Source organism: Balaenoptera musculus, chromosome 9 (assembly GCF_009873245.2).
Source record: "Balaenoptera musculus isolate JJ_BM4_2016_0621 chromosome 9, mBalMus1.pri.v3, whole genome shotgun sequence".
NCBI lineage: Eukaryota > Metazoa > Chordata > Mammalia > Artiodactyla > Balaenopteridae > Balaenoptera > Balaenoptera musculus.
The window spans coordinates 90,711,014-90,727,048 of NC_045793.1; positions in this window are offsets into that span (position 1 = coordinate 90,711,014).

A 16,035-nucleotide genomic window follows, 5' to 3' on the forward strand; every position below is an offset into this window, starting at 1 on the left:
ATGCAAATACCAGGAATCCCTAGTTTAGCAGAGAATGTTTTTTCTTTAATAACAGGCATGATGGGGGAGCGTGCTAGGAATGGATACCTGCGGGACAGGTAGCAATTCCCAAAGAGGCGGGACAAATGTCTCAAGTGAGGGAGAGAAGGGAGCAGTAGACAGTAATTTTCCCAGGGCCACTCTTGTAGGCTGAGTGAAACTGCACATTGATGAAGCAACAGAGGTAGAGGCTAAGAGTGTGGACAAACGCTCTTGGTTGTGCCTTCTGCTATTTTTTTTTTTTTAATCACCCTGGTCCATGTAATCAAAGCCTTAGTTCTTTCTATTATTGTCCTATGGGCACAAAGGCACCTTCTGTGTTGTGTTCATGGTGAGAATCAAGTTAAGGAAGCTGATGTAGGTAAATTAGTACAGTTAATGACACAAAGTTAAGTGCTTAATACATGTGATATACTCTATAAGCCTACTTTGCCAACTCAAGAGCCCCCAAAGCCTCTTTTGGTAATTACTGAAACTAATGTCTATGAGCAGGGATTCTGTGATCACTAGAATGTTATTCCTCCCTTATCAGGGGGACACGCCCAGCTGTGATAATTCTAACACCAGGGGCATATTTTGTGCAAGGAATGATCCCAAGAACTGGACAGTTCAGTCTTAACCTTGGTCATGTAACTACTCCTGGTAACTTACTTCAAACAGGAGACAAGATGATCCCTTTGCTAGTTGGTTGGTATAACAAAGTGAGCTGGATATAAACAGGCTGTGAGGCAAGAAAGATAAACCAGGCATTCTAGGAGGGGAGATAAGACATCCCAACAACCACCAGCGCAGTATGGAGAGTGCTAAGTGCCTCAAGGATACAAATACAATACCATACCTTGGAGTTATAAAGAAACCCACTTCAAAGCCAGATTAGTTACAATTGAAGGGGATCAAGGAATATTTCAGCCAAACTATTATAGTTGCGAGGAACAGAGACTCACTTGGTTTACTAAAAGTAGGGCTGCTGTCTTGAAATTCTTAAACATTTTTGAACAAGGAATGTAGCATTTTCATTTTTCACCGGGCCCTGTAAATTATGAAGCTGGTCCTCAGTGGGACCTATGGGGTCAGGAAAGTAGGCTGGAAACAGGTTGGGGGTATGGATCTACCAGAGCACAGGTGACAAGGTAATTATTCTTAGGGTCCTGGGTTCCTGAATGTCTCCCTATGATTCCTGCTACAATCGACTAATTTCCTCATGCCTTACTGCACTTATCTTTTGGCTTTTGCTTAATTATGGCTTTTGTTGGCTGGCAGTTTCTCCAGGACCTACTGCCTCAAGGTCTCTTGGCCTGCCTTCTACCACCGTGCATCCGTTTCTCTAGTTTACATTAAAACTGCCTAAGAGAGAATATGATTGGCCCAGTGTACTCAGATCCCTGTTGGGCAAAAGCTCTCATCTGTTCACCTAGTTATCTGCTGGCCAGGGCTCCCCGCCACCTCACCAGTCAGCAGTAGCAGAGGGAGAAGGGTCACAAGTTACACAACCAGGAAGTTATGATTAAGGGACCACTTGGGCTACTTCCCTCCAAAGTAGAGTTATCGGTAGAATCCCTGTAGAAGGGACTGTGGATGTGCTGGGCATCCTAAGATTGGCCCACCTGGTAAAGGGAATTCACATTTTCGATGACCTTGAAAGATCAGGAAGGTATAGACACATGCAGATAGGGGAAGGGCATTTCAGGGGTGGGCTGTGATGTGGAGACAGGAAGGCACAGGCCTGGAGGACAGGGTGGCTGGAGCCAAGAGTATATTAATGAAGGAGGACCTTGAATATACAGCTAAGGAACCTTCATTCTATATGGTATTTGAGTGGTGGAATGAATAGGGACCTACAGTGAGAAGGTTATTTTGATTCATATTTCACTGCCCCTGGGAAAAGTCTCTACAAAGCAGCCTGACAAATCCCCATAGTGGAAGCTCACCAGGCTGAGAGTTCATCTAGCCCTGCTTTGCCCGCTACCCCATCAGCACAAAGAATACAAATCGTCCAACAGCCGGGGGCACAGAGGTTCAGTGTGGCTGCATCCTCTTTCCAAACAATGAAGTAGGAAAAGCCCAGGACAGTGGGAGACTTCCAAGCACAGGTACTGACAGATTCCAGGGCTCTTCACTGATGTCCTGTCTGGCAGCAGACTGCAAAGGTCCGAGCTAACAGGTGAGGGTGTTATAGCATCCAGGGCTTTCTCCAAATCTCTTAGCTTTATTCCCACCCAAATATCTGTCAAAATGCTTTGCTCTAGCAGGAAAAAACGTCTCCTGAATTTCAACCTATTTCTGTTCCCTCCAACTTCTCTGTGCATGAGGTGGCATAGTGAGGGCACTAAATAATTCAGTTCAATTCCATACGCAGTTGCTGGGCTGGGTACTGGGCATACATGGGTGAATAAGACCTGCCCCTATTCTCAGGGCTCTCACAGTCTGAGTGAGGCCAACACAATGCTAACAGCAATTACCAACATGCGCTATAACAACTATGGACTGGCCACCGCTCTTACAACTTTATGTATTATCAACTGATTTAATCCTTACAACAGCCCTAGGAGGTAAATACTATGATTATCTCCATCTTACAGACGGAAACCACTGAAAGATTAGTCAATGATGAGAAAAGCTACACCAGAGATATGGACAAAATGCTCTGAGAGCAAAGATAAGCACTTGACTAATTATAAATTTGGGGGCCAAGTTTATGATTTCAAGGAGGAAGTAACAACCGAGCCGAGGCTTGACAGACCAGAAGGGCTGTACAGGGTAAAAAGAACGAGGGATTATTCCGGACAGAGGGAGTGGCATGAGCAAAGGCACAGAGGAATGGAGCATGTTCCTTCTGGACCAGGCACACCTATTCGGGCTGAACCTAGAGGACACAGAGGAAGGGCTGGTGCAGGTGAAGAGACTGGGAATAGAACCTGAGGTCCCACATAGGAATTTGGGTTCTACTGTAGAGTCCCATAAAGTATGAGACAGTGGGGGGATGCGTGGGCTGGATAAAACTTCGGCCTAAGAATGGAGAATAGTGGGGAAGTGGGTTGGAGGCAAGGAAACAAAGGATAAAGGGAGAGGCAGTAATGGTTTCAATGGTTTGAACTGGTGCAGGGAGGAAACAGACACAACGGAACCCCAAGGTAATGCCGACGGCAGTTACTGCGGCCTTGTGGAGGTGGATGGTAAGACTCAATGACGACCACTGGAAAGACAGGAATTGAAATTTGTGTTTTTCTGTGTTGAAGACCACAAAAGAATCCTAATTGAAAGGTCCTGCTTTGGCTGCTGGGACAGATGAGACCAAGGCAATGAGGAAATGAGAGAGTTGGGTGATGAAAGGGCGAGGGTGGAACGTCTGCTCAGAACAGGATACATGCAAGCGGCTGTGAGATGCTGGCAGAGGCCTTGAAGGACACCCCCAGCAGCCCCTTCGACTGCCAGCTGCCACCAGGACCACGGTTGTGTCCTCAAGGGCAGCGGGAATAAGAAAGGAAAAGGAATGGGTGGATAGAATCTTATGTGTTTGATGCTTTGGGACCCAGAACAGTTGGTAAGTTCTCTCCACTCAGCAGAAAGACTCAGTGTCCCATTTCTTTTCACCTCTCCAACCACAACTTACTGCTTGCTTTATTATTATAAAACGAGTAGCAGGAAAAGAGAACACAAGGAAAAGATCTCCATTTTTATTGTTATTCCAAGTGGCTGCTGTGGTTCTCTTTTAAGTGGAAAAGTAAAAAAGAAAAAAAACCATTCTGAATGGAAATTATTTAAAAACATTACACGGTTGCTTGCCTTCTTAAACAGGACATATACACATTAACTGAAAAAAAAAATATATGTATGTATGTGTGTGGGTATTTAGATTTATATATATATATATACACAGTTGACTTTTGCACAACACAGGTTTGAACTGCGTGGGTTCAAACATTCGTGGGTTGATACATGCATTTTTTTCGTTAGTAAATACTACAGTAGCACATGATCTGAGGCTGGTTGAATCCATTGATACAGAGGGAAGACTGTTAATTATAAGTGGATTTTCAACTGGGCAGAGGGTTGGTGTCTCTAACGCCTGTGTTGTTTAAGGGTCAACTGTATATATATATATATATATATATATATACACACACACACACATATATAATTACACATATTATATATATACTACTTGTACTATAAAGCCCTGATAATCATCCTGATGATGGAAGGTTTTCAATAAATCGGCGAATATTATTACCAACATTTTAACTTTTCTTGATCACTCAGCTTATGACTATGAAGACAAATGCCTCTATCCCATAATGATGCCGTGTATTAAGCTGCGGAGAATCCTGGCACACGCAGGTTCTGAGCAGCACCGGTCAGGATAAGTGGCCTCAGACTGCTGTGCTACTAGAGGGCTTGGGACTTTTTAAAAAAAATACACCTGCCTTCTCCTACTGTTAGCTCTCTCACTGTTGATGGTACTTAGCACAGCATGATGGGGAAGAAGTACAGCAGAGCTGGAAATGGATGTTACAAGACATCCGCAGCTCCAGACACTGCGAGAGCTAGAGAAAATGCTGAGAATTTGTTGACAACCAAAGTAGTCCCTTGCTGGTTCTGCCTCTTCCCTAGCCCCGACAGAACTAGGGGTATTAAATTCCTTTTCAGCTTCGACTTTCCTCATGTCCACAGCAGACTGCAGTGTGCAAAGCACAAAGTCGGCAGGTCTGACTTAGGAGAGGCTGGGACACCCTGTTCTATAAACATCTGTCATGAGACCAAAATAACCCATGTACTTGGTGGCCAAATTTAACAGTTATAAACTGCTTCCTGCTTTTAGTATAGAAGCACTGGAACAAAATTTTTATTTTTCAGGTTCTACTGTTTAAAAACATTTAAAAAATACAAATATAAATGTATTACAGGAAATACAAATATGCATAAAGAAGAAATTAAGTCATCTGTCATCTCATCACCCAATGAAAACCACTAATAACATGTTAGGACCATCCTTCTATAGAAACATAATTTTTCTTCTATTTTGCAGTTGTACACTCTCTACTCTTTTGTAACTTTTTTCTTATCAATACTTTGTGTCTGCATTAACAAGACAATGAACATGATTTCACATTATTCTTATTAATTATGTAATATCCTCCCATATGGATGTTAAAAGTGATTGTCTTAACCTGATTGTATTTGTTTACACTTTTTCCACCTTACATTTGATTTTCTATATTCTCATCCTCTTATATCCTTCATGTCAATCTTGTGCTTTTATTTGCCAGGTCAATAGGACCTGTATGTTTCATACATGGACCAGTGTTTCTCCTCATTAGGAAAGTCAAGTCTCACGTTGACCTACCTTGTAGTGTTTAGACCTCTCACCACCTGGCCCACTTCCCAAGACCCTCCCAGGTTCCACCCACAGAATAGGTTTAAGTGCAGTCACCGAGCTCTTTAAGAAGGGTTGCTTGATAAGGGAAATCACCATGTCCTATCCACCCAAGACCTGACAAAGAGAAAAACATTTCTTTCCCAGGCCATACCTCTAAGTCTAATCTTTCCCAGCCGTCTCACAGATACATGTTTCTGGGGAAAGAGAGGAGAGAAAAGGAGAGGGAGGAGGGAGACAGAAAGAATGGCTGGCTGCGTCACTCCAAGTCTACTGCCACTGTGAGACAGAACATAAAGACCATGGCCTACTGGTGCTCCAGCTGTAATACTGGCCTTATTTTAGACCAAACCCAGCTCTATTTATCGTTAGTTTCAAGTCTTTAATTTTGGGGAAATGGAGAGCATAAAAGTAAGCACTGTGATGTTAGGTATTGCTGACTAATTGGCAATTTACTGATATCTCAGGATTGACCCCAGGGGGTAAGGAGAGGCACTAAAGAGAAGGCAGGTGACATCATCAAGTGGTGGAAGAGACAGGTAAGGAAAGGTACGTAATCTTGGGTGAGTTATTGGTACACAACTCTTCTACACATAAATTGCTGGATCTGTAAAAGTGAGTGGTACACATTAAGTGCTCAATAAATGGTAGCCTTTTTTCCAGCACCTCATATAGTGTTGGGCTCATAACATTCACTTGACAAATTGTGTAGAATGGGTACTGAATGAATATAATCATTGCTGCTATAGCAGAGGTATGTATTGCAGGTGATACCATAGTACGAGGAAATAAACAAACAAACAAAAAGCAGACAACAGTCACTGTTCTGATTCCACATTCTCAAAGCAACCTTCTGATAAATTTGGGGTGTCTCAGGGCAAGCATGCCCAAGTATTATGATTATTAGAAAAGACTGTCCCTCTTTAAAAATAAAGGAGTGTTCTCTTGCTTGGGTTGGTTTAAGTCACTTCTACAGAACCTGTCAAGTTTTGGTGGAACACAGTGTGTGCTCAACTAATATTTGTTGAATAGACGGATGAAATAAATAAATGAATTTGAGTCTCAATATCTTGGAAGATAAAACCATGATCTACTGTCGATTCCATATTATTGTGGTTTTCTCTATTTAAATCATAGATAAAGAGTGGTTGGCTCCACTGACCAACTCTTTTGGATACAAGAAGCAGCATAAAGGAATCAATGATCAACATCATCCAGTTATAGAGTTGAAAGGAATATTAGAGTAATTCAGCATAATAAATTATCCCTCATGAAATTTAAAATCTAAAGACACTTTCCAGGTGTTTTTCAACATCATTCTTCTCCCCATACTCTACTTCCAAGCTCTTAAACCGGCTTCTATCCTACCCTTAGCAAAGAGCTCCCGTAATAGAGACTTATGTATTTTGGAATAACTTTGGATACAGTTACAACCTTCACGAGATTCAGAATCCATAGGAATAGTAAGGCACCTAAATTTTAAGACAACGGATCCCAGAAAAACGCTGCTGCCTTTAATCACCTTTCCTTACCTGAAATAGTTTTATAATACAGAACCCCACATCCAGGTGAACCAACACTCTTAGTACTGTTATTCCCCAAAAGATCAATGCCTGGACTAACATTTCTAAATCTACACAGCTATTGGCTTGATGGGAGTGGCAGGGAGAGAATTACTGGCTATTCAGGAAACTTTAAAACTGTGTGTAAGATAAATCATGCTGTCATGATGGAATGATGCTGGTTGGAGTATAACTTAAAATCATAAATCCTCATCCACACCCCTCAACTCACACTCTCCCCCAAAAATCATTGGATGACATGACTTCCAGGCAACTCTAGATGCTGAAATTTGATGACCATGTATTTACATTTTTACCTAAGGTGGCTTTGGGTAATACAATAGAATTCTATGTTTATATCATTATATATTTCTATATAGGGAGTGTGGGAGAAGGGGGCAGTGAGGAGAGAGTCATTGACAGGAGCCATTTTCAGGTATGGATAGAATAAGAGGGTAAAAGAGGTAAGAGAAGAATAAAATGCGTTTAACAAGTCTGGAAACTATGTATACCTTTAATTACATTAAAAAACTAAGAACAAGAAAGAAGACTAAAAAAATTTTTTTAATTACTTTGGTTGGGGAGGCTATGTACTTTTACCTAATTCAGCTCCGATACTGAAAAATATGACTGAAGGCTTTACAAGCATCACATTTATAGAAGTGTTTGGAAGAAATCTGACAATAAGATATGCAGTTTACTGGCAAGTCCTAGACTCCAGAGGACTGAGATATAAAAATAATGATAATAATAATCATAGCTACTGTTTACTCAGTATTTACTAAGTGCCAGGCACTATGCTAAGACACATATGATCTCATTTAATCTTTACAACTATCCTACATTACCCTCTTTTACAGATGAGGGGACAGAGGCTTAGGTTTAGTAGACTGCCCCAAATCTCATAGCTGGTAAGTGCTGATACAAGAATCACAACGTAAATTCATCTACTTCAAAAAACCCATGAATTTCTCTATCATAGATGCCTGTGAGTGTTTGCTTGGCTACTTCCTGGCTTTTACCTGAAACGAGTAACACAGACTCTTCTGACCTGTAAAATGATCAAGACTTTCCTACTTTGTAAGATTGTTGGGAGGATTAAGTTACCTAACATATTTCAAGTTTTTAAAATATGACTCTGCTGAAGTGATAGCTGTTACCCACGTGAATGCCACCAGCTTCCTGTGTGGGCAGGGATAACCACTCAAACTTCATGAGCATCATTTTTTTTTTTTTTCTCTTGGGTAAAAAGAAGTTGGGCTATCAGATCTTACAAGTCCTTTCAGTTCCAACCTTCTTTGATCATTTTTCTCTGATAAAGCAACTGTATTGTAGGTAGCCAGAATAACCCTACCAGCAACTGGAATGAGGGATGAAGAACTAGGAAAAGCACGCCTACCGATGACACCTCAGTCTGGAGAGTGGGTCAGAAAGGAGACCTTTATCATCATTTCTATTTAATTTCATCTTCACGCTGGTTTGGGAGCTGTTCTTATTTCCTTTATAGAATTATAAACCACAAAGATCTTCTTGCTTAACTCTTTATCTCCTTGATCTTGATCTTACAGAAAAAAAAAAGACTCATAGTTCTACATTCATTGTAGCCAACTCTACAAAAATATATATCCTTCAAGTTGACTGATTCATTTTATCTGAATGTCAGCTCTGGGTGGGTAGAGTTAAACGATTGCCATGGTTTGTTTTATAGCATTTGGTTTATATTTTTTTTCAGCCACGGAGAATACATTTGGCAATGCTGGTGCTCTGTCACCATGAAAATTTAATGTCAAAGAAAATCCCTGGGAAGAAAAAAGATCTATTAATGTGGTAAGAGTTGACCCACCAGCTTTACAGTTCAAAACATATTATTATAGCGCTTCTGCTGACATATTTTGACAATTCAGAACTACTATTTACTCCATAGCCTTCACACTTTTATCAACAAGGCTTTTGTAAAACTACTTTTAATCAGCAACATCAGGATTTCTAAATTCCCATAGAGTCCTAGAACAGTTTGAGGAGAAGCCACAGAGAAAATACAGTTATCTTCAGCTAACTGAAAGATACAGTTAGCTGAAGGTCACAGGTAGAAGTATACATTTAGATTCCTTGTTTCTTCATTTAAAAAAAGAGGAAAAAAAGTCCAAAGTAAATATCAGTGTTAATAAATTTGGTTTTATTTAATAAGAATGTTGATTCTCTTGCCAGAATGTGTGTTCTGCTGTCCCTGGGTGACTAAAGTTCCCTGTGCCCTGTCCTTCGATGTTGATTTGCTTTAGAGATAAAGGTGTGTTTTCCTGATATTCATAAAGTAATTATGCTACCAAGAGCTCGGAGTGATTCAAGATAAAAATAGAAGCTGACAGTTTGGCTGAAAGCACTCTCCTCATTCTCATGCCTCATACCCCCCTACCCACCACGCCATCCCAACCCACGCCCCGTGTCCCCACTCTGACCTGTCCCCCATCTGGATCCCAAACCATCCATGCTCACTGAAACATGACTGATTTCCCAAAAGACGGAGAATTGTATGGAATCATAGACTCTCGGTTATACTCTCCAGCTCCATTAATTTATTCATCTATTCAATAGATACATTTGAAAGCTTATTTTATCAGGCATCCTCCATATGCTTCATTACCCTCTACAACTTACTAGTCATTTATCTACAACTTATTTATCACTTACCAAGTGTGTATTTGGCCATGTCGACCACCTCCAAGGCTGAGCAGCCCACGGCTCCTTAAGGCAGCCTGTTACAATTTTCGAAGGCTTTGTGAGAAATTACTTGCTTATAATGAGGCAAAATGTATCTTCCTGAAGTTTCTGCCCATCAGTATTCCTTTTCTTCCTTTTTCATAGGGTTAACTCTTGAAATATTTGAAGATGGATATCATGCTCCCTTCAAATCATCTCTGTACCAAGTGAATCATCCTTGGTTCCCCCTCCCCACCATTTTTTGTATGACAACACTGTGAATTCCTTTACCTTCATCTGAACATCTCTAAGCCCCTCTGAAAGTACAGTGCCAGACAAGCCAAAAACAATCACTCTGATATGGCCAAGTTGCCCATCAAGAAGAGCAGAAACATATCTTATTTGACTACTGTGTCCTTAGAACTATGTCCTCTTCTCAGTTGTGAGGTTACAGTCATAAATGTTATAATAGCTACTATTATTGAAGGATAGACATTGTACCAAAAGAGAAAAATAGCTTTGCGACATGTTATCACGTGGGATTCTTCCCCCTGTCATCCCACAGCTGGGGCTAAGACCTCAAAGCTGAGTCATACTATGTCAAGTAATCCACCCTGCTATCTGTGTGCAAGAAGTAGTTTGGTGCAACTATACACCGAGGACTAAGTATGATGAGAGGTGATCAGCCTCTCAAGGAGGTGTGAATATTTCCATCCCTGCCCTCAACAGCCTTATGGGGGGTCTCTAAGAGAATGACTAGTAAAGGCTGGGGATATCTGCAGGAAGAGGGACTGGTAACCCATTCTCCAACTGGACATTTGCTTCCATCCTCCCATTCATTTCACCTCAATGTGGTTCAGCTCTTGTTAGAAAAAGCCCTTGCTTTTTCTGTATCTTCCACCACTCTGAAATCCCTTGATTCTACTCACCGAACTCATACTCATTTAGTTATAAAGACTGAAGACGTCTGACTTTATACTCCAGCTTCATCACTATTTATCCAGATGACCTTGGGCAATTCACTCAACCTCTCCCTGCCCCAATTCCTTTAAATCTAGAAGATGAGGGTAATGATAACTAATTCCTAGGGCTGTGGTAGGGATGTATGAGTTATCATATTTAAAGTGATTTACTAAGTGCCTTGCACATAAGAGGAGTGTCTGAAGGGTTCTCTCCTATATTGCTCTATTATTATTAGAGACATACCTTTGTGAACCCCTTTCAATCTTAGTCTTTTTCTTATAACTCTTGTTCGCTTATGGAAATTTTTTGGACAGTCTTTCCAGCTCTTCTTTTTTCCTTTAATTATTCTTTTTGAAAGTTAATACACAAGGTTAAAGGTGGCTGATAATAATAGAAGCACTGAGACATCAAAGGAAAGAAAAGCAACACACTTCAAAGAGAAATTAAACAACAAACAAATAAAGAAAAAGGTGCTATAAACTTTAGGGACCCTAGAAATCACCTATGGAACTATTATGTTCTCATCTTCACTCACTTCTCAAGATGCTCTAACCTAACTTCAAGTCCCATCAGTGTCACCAAAACAGCTCCTGCAAGGTTCACCAACGACATCCACTTGCATTCATAAGTCACAGGACATTATCTGTATATATCCATTTTTATTTATAAAAAGGTAGTACCTTTTCTACAAAGTATGTTTTTGAAAATAATTGACTATATACTATTAACAGTGCTTTTAAAAACTAACTGGATTATTTAAACAAAATTGTAACAGATTATAAATGGATTATTCAAAATGTTAATTTTGGGGCAATTATCTATTGCTTATGTTGGAATATCACCTCTTGTTAAAATTTTTTTATTGACGTATAGTCGATATAAATATGTTATTTAGTTGTACTACATAGTGATCTGACAATCATACACATTACAAAATGATTACCACAATAAGTCCAGTAACCACCTGTCATACAAAATTATTACAGTATTATTGATTACACTCCTTATGCTATATATCACTTCCCATGACTTTTTTTTTTTTTTTACTAAAAGATTTAAGAGTTTATTTGAACAAAAATTGATTCAAATCAGACAGCACCCAATCTAGCAGATAGAGAGGAGCTCCAAGGAGCTGTACAAAATGAAAGACTTCTATAGGCAGAAGGGAGTGGGCACAAGAAGTTATACTAGGCAAAAAACGGGTTGGTTACCACAAAGTTACTTTCCTTTAGGGGATGGTGGGCATCTATCAGGCAGATTACCTAACTAGTGCTGACCAGGGGATTCCTGATTGACTCTAAGATTCCATTCGTGGGAGAGCTGAAACTGCAATTAAGTTTCAGTTTGGTGAGGGTCTGGGGCTTAGAGACTCCATTTTGGGCCTGTTGTCTTTTTTTTTTTTTTTTTTTAGAACAACCTATATTAGTATTGGAAGAAAATAAAGGAGAATATTTATATAAGCCTTATGAAATGAGACATAAAATTCAGAATCCATAATGTAAAAGATGGAGAGATCTGATCTCTTAAAAATTAACTTGTAAATTACAAATGAAAATGACAAATACTTTTTTTGCTACAAATAAAATGAAAATACAAGTGACAGAAAACATTTGCAATATATATAAAAGATAAAGGATTAATATCTGGAATGCATATAAAGATTTTTCCAATCAATATGAAAAAGATCGAGTCCAACAGAAAATGGTCAAAGGATATAACAGGTGATTCATAAAACTATAAATAATCTATAAGCACATGAAAGGATAAAATATCCTTTCTTTGGCCATCAGATATAAACAAAAAGATTGATAATACCTGTGTTGGTAAAGATGTAAAGAAACAAGCACTGTCACACACTGTTGGAAATTTATAAAATGGTTCAACTTCTGTAAAGAGTACTGGCAAAATCTATCAAAATTAAAACACATATATTCATATATCCTTTGACTAGTCAATTCTTCTACAAATATGTGCTGCAGAAAAACTTCCATATTTGTATGGAAGATGCATCTGCAATGATACTCACTGAAATATTGTTTTAAATAGTAATAAAATTGGAGACAACCTATGTTTCATCAACAGGGGAACAGTCAAATAAATCACAGTATTACTGAATAGTATGAAGTCACCAAAAGACTGAAGTATAGACCTATATGTACCGAAGTGAAATTTGTCCAAAACATATTGTTAAAGGCAAAAATTTTACAGAATACTTAGAACTTGACTCTACTACGTAAAATGGTATATGTTGTTATATGTGTAAATGCACAGAAAAAAAGATTGAAAGCAAACCCACAAAGCTATTAAAAGTGGATGCCTTCATGAAAGGGAGTGCTGGTGGGATTGAGGTGAAAGCAGATTTTCGTGTTTATTCTATATTCTTCAATACAGTTTGAATCTTTTCCAGCGAGACTACAGTTATATATTACTCATGTAATATATTTGCATGATAAAATATTTAGGTGTCATAATGATTTGTTTTGAAAATTAAGTCCTTTAAAGAATAATCATTTTATACTTATATATAGGCATACCTTGTTTTATTGTGTTTTGGTTTATTGCCATTTTTTACAAATTGAAGACATCAAGCAAGTCTATCGGTGCTATTTTTCCAACAGCATTTGCTCACTTCATGTCTCTGTGTCACATTTGGTAATTCTCATAATATTTCAAACTTTTTCATTATTATTATATTTGTTATGGTGATCTGTGATCTGTGATGTTACTATTGTAATTGTTTTGGGGTGCCACAAATCATGCTCATATAAGATGGTGAACTTAATAAATGTTGTGTGTGTTCTGACTACTCCACTGACCAGCCACTTCCCTGTCTCTCTCCCTCTCTTTGGGCCTCTCTATTACCTGAGACAAGACAGCATGACTTATTTTTTAACTGTAAGTTTGTACCTCTTGATCCCCTTCACCTAATTCACCCAACCCCTCCCCTAAGGCAACCAAATGTTTGATCTCTTATCTATAAACCAGTTTCTGTTTTGCATTGTCTGTTCCTTGGTTTGTTTTTGAGATTCCCCATGTGAGATTATACAGTATCTGTCTTTCTCTGACTTATTTCACTTAGGATAATACGCACTAGGTCCATTCCTGTTGTTGCCCAGCAAGATTTCATTATTTTTTATGGTTGAATTATATGCCGTTGTATATTAGGCATACCTCATCTTATTGTACACTTCACTTTATCGCACTTCGCAGATATTGTGTTTTTTTTTTAATACAAACTGAAGGTTTGTGGCAACTCTGTGTCAAGCACGTCTACTGCACCATCTTTCCAACAGTGTTGGCTTACTTGGTGTCTCTTTGTCAATTTTGGTAATCCTTGCAATATTTCAAACTATTATTATTACATTTGTTATGGTGATCTGTGATCAGTGATCTTTGATGTTATTGGTGCAAAAAGATCACAACTCTCTGAAGGTTCAGGTGACGGTTAGCCTTTTTTTTTTGGAAGCAATAATGCTCTTGCCCACTTAATAGACCACAGTATAGTGTAACTTATATATATAATGGGAAACCAAAAAATTCATGTGACTTAGTTTATTGCATATTCACTTTATCGTGGTGGTCTGCAACCGAACCCGCAGTATCTCTGAGGCCTGCCTGTACATAGCACATCTTCTTTATCCATTCACCTATCGAAGGACACTTAGATGCTCCCATATCTTGACTACTGTAAGTAATGCTGCAATGAACATAGGGGTGAATATATCTTTTTGAATTAGTGCTTTTATTTTCTTTGGGTAAATATTCAGAACTGAAAGTGTTGGATCATATGGTAGTTCTATTTTTAGTTTTGGGAGAAACCTCCATACTGTTCTCCATAGTGGCTGCACCAATTTACATTCTTACCCACAGTGCATGAGGGTTCCCTTTTCTCTACACCCTCGCCAACGCTCATTTTTTATCTTTTTGATGATGGCCATTCTGACAGGTGTCAGGTGATATTGCATTGTAGCTTTGATTTGCATTTCCCTGATAATTAGTGTTGTTGAACATCTTATCATGTGCCTGTTGGGGTCACAGGTGGTAAGATTTAGGCTTTTGAGAAGGGAGAGACCCCCACCTACCTTCAATCTAAGCCTCATAATCCAGCCCAGTTTACCAGAAAGCTCTTCATTAGAAGATGAATCATGAGCAGTGATAATATAGTGGTATCGTTTGTGACACTTTCCACTTGTTCTTTGAGATTCTTGCTTCTTCAGGAACTTCAAAGTAAGAATGAGTGGCAGGGCTAATCCAGGAGTTTAGCATTCCTGGGTCCCATGGTTGTCATCTCAGTTACTATTGGAAAACCTCTCTGACATTGTTTTATTTATCTCATGTTACATGTGGACACCTTCCCACAGTAATGCATAGAGACCTACCCCAGCTAGGAAATTATGACTGCGGGGAACACTGTGAGGCACCCTCCAGATCCCCCTCCAGGAAAGGCGTTATTGCCCAGCCCTGGGAGAGATGTCTGCAGACAGCAGTCCAGCTGTCAGTCACTTCAGGGCATGTTGAAGTTGCAGAGCACTGCCTCCCCCAAGGGCACATGCTTCCTGGGGTAGCCCGCACACAATGACTGCTCAAGTGTGGGTATAAAGATCAGGTCATTTTGGCCCTCTGCAGGGTAATTCTGACAGGGCTCCCCTTGGAGTCAATCAAAGCCCTCACTGAAGAGTGTTTTGAGCAATAAAACATCGGCACAAGTCCCACAGCGTTTTCTGGGAACTCTCCATTTTCTTGATAGAAATATTACCCTATTCAAGTTGGTTTCTATGGTAAGCAGAATAATCCTCCCCACCCGCCCCAACCCCACCCACATACACACTCAAAAATATCTGTATCCTAATCCCTGGAATCCCTGAGTATGTGACCTGACATGGCAAAAGGGACACTACAGATGTGATTAAGTTACGGTTCTTGAGATGCAGAAATTACCCTGGATTATCCAGGGAAGTCCAACACAATCACAAAGGTCCTTATAAGAGAGAGACAGGAGGGTCAGAATCGGGGAAGATGTGATGACTGAAGCAAGGGTTGTAGTCAGAGAAAGAGACCTGAAGATGCAATGCTGCTCACTTGAAGATGTTGGAAGGGGCGATCAGCTAAGGCATGTGGACAGTCCCTAGTAACTGGAAAAGGCAAGGAATGGATTCTCCTGAGAGCCTCCAGAAGGAACACAGCCAGGCAAACATCTTGCTTTTAGCACAGTGAAACTGATTTCAGACTTCTGACTTCTAGAACTGTAAGATTATAAATTTGCATTGTTTTAAGCCTCTAAGTTTGTGGTAATCCATTACAGCAGTCATAGGAAACTAACAAAGTTCCCTTTCCCCTTTCTCCTTCCTCCAATCTGGACTGTGGATAAAATGGAGGGAGCTGCAGCCGCTACTTTGAGAC